General features: G+C 38.5%; 2 pseudogenes; both read left to right on the forward strand.

Annotated features, from left to right (window-relative positions):
* Window positions 1-345: 345 nt before the first annotated feature.
* LOC133731050 (CBBY-like protein) lies at window positions 346-4,327 on the forward strand (annotated as a pseudogene).
* Window positions 4,328-4,365: 38 nt separating this feature from the next.
* On the forward strand, window positions 4,366-7,429 carry LOC133728491 (probable UDP-N-acetylglucosamine--peptide N-acetylglucosaminyltransferase SEC; annotated as a pseudogene).
* Window positions 7,430-8,151: the final 722 nt, after the last annotated feature.

Consider the following 8,151-nt stretch of genomic DNA (forward strand, 5'->3'; position numbering starts at 1 on the left):
CATCACATCAACTTTAAAATTTATTTTACCGTAACTACAACAGAGACATGTGTTTCTACATACTATATTTCCTTGCAAAACAAATCTAGAAAGAACCTGAGATTAGATCTCAGATGACCATTTGAAACAAATTAAACAAATTGGGGGAAAATGCCTCCATTCAAACGAACGTTTCTCCTATTATAATAGAATTTTTTATTCTGATATCTAATACTTTAGACGGACTTGCCTTACATTCAGTGTTGCAAAATGGGTATGAAATTATTCATTTCAATTTTCGAAGCTTCATTTTCACAGAAAGCTATATTCATTTGCTGGTGTGTGGATGGGAGGATAACGTCAGCAATGGGAATGGCGGAAGAGGTTTTCAACTTGCCAATGTTAACAGGTACTTTAGTATCTTTTTCTGATCCACCAGACAACTTATTTCTTCCATATTTTCTTGCTGAAATTTGCTTAAACGATGGTGAGCAGATGGTAGATTTATGAAGAGGCTGAAGCTACCAATTGGGGTCGCAACAAGTGCACAGATAATATATTAACAAATTACATATAGCAAAGATGGTTGTGCAGATGTGACAACCAGGTAAAATGGGCAAATCCGTTGAATTATGTGCCTGAAATCAAGGGTCTTGCTGAAGTAGGCAATTCACTTGGTAATCCAATTATAACAGACTTGCAAGTAATCAATCATGGGGTGCTTCCAGTTTATATCTGATATCGCTTTTGTCCATGTAGTTTCAAACTTTCAATTTAGCGATCACATCCTGCAGTTTATTAAATGTAGCACTAAGATCAAAAGCCACATTCAATTACGAAATATGATTTGAGATCCAATTGCATAATGCCTTCCAAGTTGTTAGTTGGGTGGTTGGCTCATTGAGTATCTTTCATCTGAGCAGGGTTAAGCTCAGCGATATGAACAATAAAATAAAAAGTTAAAAACATAACATATCCGTAGCATCGCGCAGGATTTCATATGTAGCAAGATAAGAAAGTGAACACATTTGTGGAATTGGGACGGATAAGTTAGTTACATTAATAGGATGACACATTTAAAGGACCGTACCGTTGAGAACAACACCGCAAATAACAGGCTCAAAAAGCTTTGGACTATGAACAGTCTAATCATCTTTCCTTAGCTACATCATCTTCTACCAACTCTTTACTGTCTCACAAAAAGACCACCTCCATTTCCAACCTCAAATCCCATCGAAGCCCCTTAGCATCTTCTCTATTGGGCACAAAAGTTCTCCTTAGCTAAACACAGAGACCAATAATAAGAAAATGTCATTCTCAGGTCACTTGCTCTTCTTCTTCTTCTTCCACTCTCCCATCGGCTCTTCTATTTGACTGTGATGGCGTTCTTGTCGATACGGAGAAAGATGGGCACCGCATTTCTTTCAATGATACTTTCAAAGAGATAACGGTTGGAGCACTGAGACATTCATTCAATTCTACAATTGGGTTTCCTTGTTTTGCTTGGTAAGCTCATTAAGATGTGAAATTTCAAGCGAAGATGGAATTTTCAATCTGGGTTTTTCATTGTTTAGAGGATCTTGTGAGAAACTAGCTTTAGTGTTTTGATTGAAATTATTTGTACAACTCAGTGACTTGGACTAATTGATTGATGAACAGAAAGAATTGGGTATGGCGAATTGCTCAAGATTGGAGGTGGAAAACAAAGGTAAGTTGCTTAGTTATGTCACTGATTGGGTTTAGAATTATATGTCAGCCAACATCTAATTTGTGGAAGAAGTATGATTTGGACTTGTATTCAAATGGTTCTGGTATATGTAGGATGACTGCCTATTTTAACAGGACGGGTTGGCCGGAAAAAGCTCCGAAGGGTGCGGAAGAGAGAAAAGCATTCATAGCTACTGCACAAGCGAAAGACGGAATTGTTCATGACCCTCATTGAGAAAAAGTTGCTGCCTCTTCGTCCAGGCGTTGCAAAGTTGGTTACCATCTAATCTTCAAAATCCTTTATGCAAAATTTACTTCTTAATGTCTCGTGTGTTATGTTTCTGTTGGGGCATTTTCTTCTTCTAAGATTTGGATTTGATGAACAAGTTAGAGCAACTCCACCTATTTTCTTTGTAATTCTGATCATGCATTATGGAATCCTAGGGGTTATATATAGTTCTTCTTTCCTAAGTCAGCCATACAAGTGAATGGTATTGATGGTTAAGACTTGAGCAAAACGGCTTTTAGACAACCAACTATTTAAGACTACTTGGTATTTGAGTTCATTCTTATGAGGACAATAATAAGATAATGGTTCTGGTAGGCTCAGTATTTCTCATAAAGTTTCTGACTTTCAGATGTTGGATTGATAAGTTTCGGTTATCAACTTGTACAGGTTGATAGATCAGGCTTTAGCAGAAGGAGTTAAAGTTGCTGTGTGCAGTACTTCCAATGAGAAGGCGGTATGCTTAATCAGGTTCCACTACTTAATGTTTGCATAATTGGGTTTCTGTGACTGCTGATAATATCCTGCACTTGGGGTGTGTATATTCAGTACATGTAGTATGCAAGTATACAAGAAATAATAATTGTTGGGTTGGTCACTTTCATAATATAGCTCTTACATGTTTGAAAACCTATCAGTGTGGATTGAAAATATGAGATCTTGTTTTGTCCTTCATACGTCTCTCTTATCAGCTTGCACTTTATTTAGACCATGAGGGTAACAGTTAAAGCCTTTATCATTATCTTGCCAGCTACTTTTGGTTCACTCAAACGCTCTCAATCTACATTGTTAACCACTAAACTATATCCATTCCTCTTGACAGGCCATCTATGATTTGGCGGCTAACACGCTCAGTGTTGATCCTTCAAGGTACTGCAGGAAAAGAAGGCCTGTCTAGTTTTGGTGCTACAACAGCCTACACAATGAGAATTCTTTTGAACTGTATACTTTCTATATGAAGATCTATGTGATCTTCCCATTTTGCTTATTAGGATACCTACAGGCTGGAATATGCCATAAACAAGCTTCTAACTTTTTGTACTTCGTACTTGAAGAACAGAGCGATGCCATGTTCATTAAAAGTAGTTTTTTTCTTTTTCTTTTTTCCAACAGTTGTGTTGTGGTAGAAGACAGCGGCATAGGCCTTGCAGCTGCCAAAGCTGCTGGAATGAAGTGTATAGTAACCAAAAGAGGGTTTGTACTTATGAATAAGAATGCAGTACGTTACTACCCACCACTTTCCTAATCAGGATGTTACATTGTGCAATGTGCAGTATCATATCGGATCATATTTCACACTTACTGGAATGCTGCCTGGCTCGGCTGAGTTATGTTAGCTAGTCAAACTCGTCAAATTTCTGGGCCATCCAATGTGTTGACATTTTTGCTTCTCCTCTGAAACTCTGGTTCCAGATACATAGTCGATGAAGACTTTAGAATGAAGATGCTGTCTTTGAATTCATAGGAGATCCCCCAGAAGAGCGGTTCGACTTGGCATTCTGCAGAAGCCTTCTCAAGCAATATGTGAGCTAGCCCATATTATTCGCAGTAATCATCTGTTATGGGCTAAACTTCACGACTCCTCCCTTCGTTCTTAAATTGCTTGAGATGGTGACTAGGCTTAGATATATAAGAATGCCAGTATGTGCTCAATCATAAAGCACAGACTGCCTTTTTCTCAGGCAGCTTTAAACAATTTCTTTAATGTCTCGTACTAAACCCCACTATCGCCGAGCCTTGTGGTGAGGAGTTTGTAACCAAACAGGGTGAGGCAATCTTCCTCTCTTCATTACTATCTACCATTTGGACTAGGATTTGAAGTCTCATTAAGCACACCCGGAGTCCTTAAGTTACCACTACAGGTCCTCAAAAGTAGAGGCTGTTCAAGTACACAATGATGATAGAACCCAGCCCCACAACTAGCTAACCACCCTAAGGCCACCGACGCCACCGTCCCATCCAAGTGTCCGCCCCCGAGCGACTCCGACACCGCCGAAGGCGAAGCTAAAAGATTGACCAAATTGGGAAAAAAGCCGGTCCAGAAATTTCAAGGTGGAGTGCCCTATGGATTATGGACCTGACAGAGATGGCTGCTTGCCTGGTCAACCCGTCTCTTCTTCTTCTTCTTCTCATGAAGAAAAAGTCAACAGTCTCACAACCGTAAGAGAGCTTCTTCAATATGGTGATTGTATTGCTTCCCTTTTAGCATTTAAATGTGGTTTAACACCGTTAGTGGCATTGCTTGTAGGGTTTGATCCACGTTGCGAGGAGGATGCCGAAAAATACGCATTCCCATTTCATACTGGGACTAATGTATCAGAGGCTTCAAAGGTAGATTCTTGAGAGTCCTTGAATTGATTTTATTAAGTGTCATGATTTTTTTGTGTTCTTATGAGGAGATTTTGCGCCGGAGTTTGACATTGATAGGACAGAGTTGCTTACATTTGGTTCAAATTCATCATGCACAGGTAGATTAGTCTTTCGTAGTACATTGTGGCTTTGGATTGAAGTTCGACTTGTTTGTGCTCAAGGATGATGTGTTTTGTCAACTGTGTAGTGTGTTATGCTAGAGAGTTCGGTGGATGGTAGTTTGGATAAAGAACTTGAACCTCAGGGAGATACTTTGGAAATTAAAAGAATCAATGCAGTCAGATGTAAGACAAGCAGCTGTGTGGAATACTCTTGGTTTGATACTACTTAAAACTGGTACATTGTCTATATTGACACTCTTGATAATAGTTGCTTCTTCTTATTCAGCTTTCTGAAAATTTCTGATATGTACTTCGTTATTTTCAGAGTGCCATTTCGGTATTGTCATCTTTGTTAGCAGTTGCCCATACCAACTATGATTGCCTTGCAAACCTTGAAATTGCTTACCTTCAAAGGTAATAGTGATTCACCCTTTTGTTTTTCAAGTGTTTTGATCCTTTGAATTTTTTGTTCCTTAACATTCGCAATGGCTACTAGAGTGACTAAGAAATAGGGGAAACAATAATTGTGGGTAGGCAGACACATGTGTTTATTGTGTCTGAGCATGAATCTCATTGCCAGTATGAGCAATGGTTAACTCAAACATTGCTAGCATTTCAAAATTATGCGGAGGGATAGTATTTAATTTTATGTTCTGCAATGGAACTGCAACAATCTTTCTGCCTGCACGCATGTCTGTATTGTGTGCTTATTATGTTACGGTCATATCTCAGGGTTATTCTCATGCTAAATGTTGGATGAAATTACCACTTTTCAACAACATGGTGGTTTCTTTTATAGGTTTTGACCTCCTATAGTTCTCTAACCTGAAACTGTTGCATGTTCTATTTTCAGTGGATATTTGGCGATTTTCAGTGGAAATTTGGAACTGTCAAAAAATTGTTTCCAGGAGTTGATCCTCAAAGATCAAAATCATCCCACCGCCTTGATCAATTATGCTGCCCTTCTTTTATGTAGATATGGTTGTTGCAGGTATGGTTTTAATGAGTTTGGTTCCAAGTTTCATATACCCTTCCATTGCTTTCTAACGGTATACTATTTAAGCTTTTAGAATGGTGACCCAACCAGTCAATTTTTTGTAGAGTGCTGCTTTATCATCATAATGCGCTGGTCAAAGAACCTGCATCATTATAGCTTGCCCTTGGTTAATTCTCAGGTGCTGGTGGAGGTGCTTCTGCAGATCACGTTTCTGCTATCAATGTTGCAAAGGAATGTTTGTTAGCATCCTTGAATGAAGATCCTAAAGCAGGACATATATGGGCTAATCTTGCAAATGCCTATTATATGAATGGTGATCATAGAAGTTCCAGCAAGTGCTTGGAGAAGGTGCTCATGGCTCATTGCTACATTCATTTATTGCTTTTTTACTGAGGTTGTCCATTTGGTGTCTTATTCTTCATGGAGAGTTTTATTTTTTTACAACCATAATTTTTTATATTTGGTTTCTGGAAAACAGTGATGCATAACTTCTCTGTGTCTAACTCAATCATAATGGCAAAATGGCATAGTCATTACTTTAGTATTCATGCTTGTGTTGCATGTTGATTTGTATTAGAAGGATTAGACTTTGATGCTCTTTTTTCCAAAATGACTGTTGAAAAGACAAGGAAAAATTGATATTGACTAGGTGGCCAAGTTAGAGCTCAATTGTATGTCCACACGATATGCTGTTGCAATACACCGAACCAAGGATGCAGAACGGTATCAAGATCCCAGCGCCTTGGCAGGAAGTGAAATGGCTTCAGTTACAAGAGATGGAGAGACTGTTTCTGTTGAACTTCACATAGCATGGGCAGGGCTTGCAATGGTCCACAAAGCCCGACATGAGATTTCAGCAGCATTTGACACTGAACATAATGCACTGACAGAGACTGAGAACACACTGATTACAGCTTAAAACAGGTTATCACAAAAGAGCTATTAAGATGTCATTTACTTCTATTGGCATGATATGACAAAATGGAGCTCCCCCTTGATAATGGATGATGTGACAGGGAACTCCTTGTATATCCTAGCATGTAAACTTGTTCTAATATCATATCATTTGGTACACATATGTTATGTAAAAGCATATTGTGAGCACTGTGTTATAGTAGAGACTATAACTAATTAAAACAACAAGCTTTTCACCAAGGTATATTTCCATTTTTCTGTTCTACTACCAAGTAGGCAGTAGCTGAGGATCCAGATGATGCGGTGCAGTGGCACCAGCTTGGTCTTCACAGCCTTTTTGCACGACAATTTAAAAACGCTCAAAGGTACCTCAAAGCTGCAGTTGTTTTAAAGAATGCAGTTATGCATGGTCAAATCTTGGTATTTCCAATCTTAGAACAGTTTTTTACGTCTATCATCTTCCTCTCTCAGAGAAGTTTACACTAGTTAATTTATACATACATCACTAGGTATCTCACTGCAACTATCAGAGGAGCTATCACAAGCGGAAGAAGTATACATGAGGGCCTTGTCATTGGCGACAACTGATCTTGCCCATGCTATATTCTCCAACCTTGGCGATCTGTACCGCCAGCAGAAGCATTATGAACGTGCCAAGGCAATGTTTACGAAATCTCTTGAACTCCAGCCTGGCTATGCTCCGGCATCTAACAATTTGGGTCTTGTATTTGTTGCTGAAGGTCAATGGGAAGAAGCAAAGTTCTGTTTCAAGAAGGCCCTCCAGGCAGACCCAATGCTGGATGCTGCCAAATCCAACTTGATTAGCTGTGTCTACATCAAGATAATATGCAGGCTTCAACTCGTCTTCTTCTTAATTATCTGCACCCAAAATTTGAGTAGGTAGATTTCCTTATTAGGGTAGTAAAACGGTACTTCCTTTATATGCTGGCTTTTTTATTTTTGTACAGTGGTACTTGTGAAGAGCTAGAGTTTGCATCATAAAATCACTTTCCATTACAGATAATTCTCCTCCCTTGTGATTTCTAAAAATAAAAATAAACAATATGTGCAACAGTGAGCTATAATTAGTTTTGCATGCCTTAACAAGCAACGAAAAAGAATCCGACTCTCAAACGTTTGTGAATGCCAAATGTGTAATGTGTCTCCAAATATCAGTATACCACAACCTGTGATTCACCAAAATACTAGAAAAAGTTATTTACGTAAATTCGTTTCCTTTCATATGCTTCTTTTCATAAAATTCTCCTCCCTTCAAAACACTTTTGGGCATGGACAAACCAATACCAACACTTTCGATATAATGAAACAGTTACATACTAGGCTCTGCACTAAGACTGTTTTAACGTTTAATATCAGAGATAAATTGAGCCTCAAATTACTCAAAGACTGTGTGGTGCTTCTGAGAATTGCTGAAGTTTGCTCTGTTTGTTTTTTAATCCCAACCTTAGAAGGAATAATAACACAAATGTTATTCTTCAAAGCAGACTTGCGCGAGAACCCAACTCCCCAGCATCAAGCATCACATGTGCCCCCGTCACCTCCTCCTTTTGCATCACAGAGAGAGAGGAGAAATTAATCCAACAAACATAAATCTATACACCAACTGTTCCATCTAAACGTAAATAAATCACCAGCATATATATACACACACATCAACTGTTTGATCTGAAATATAGATATATCTACAGCATATATAATCTGTCATCAGATGCTTTGTAATGTTCGATCTAAACATAGATAAATAATCTGTAATGAGGAACTGTTTGTAAATCAAC

The sequence above is a fragment of the Rosa rugosa genome, chromosome 2, assembly GCF_958449725.1.
Source record: "Rosa rugosa chromosome 2, drRosRugo1.1, whole genome shotgun sequence".
NCBI classification, from domain to species: Eukaryota; Viridiplantae; Streptophyta; class Magnoliopsida; order Rosales; family Rosaceae; genus Rosa; species Rosa rugosa.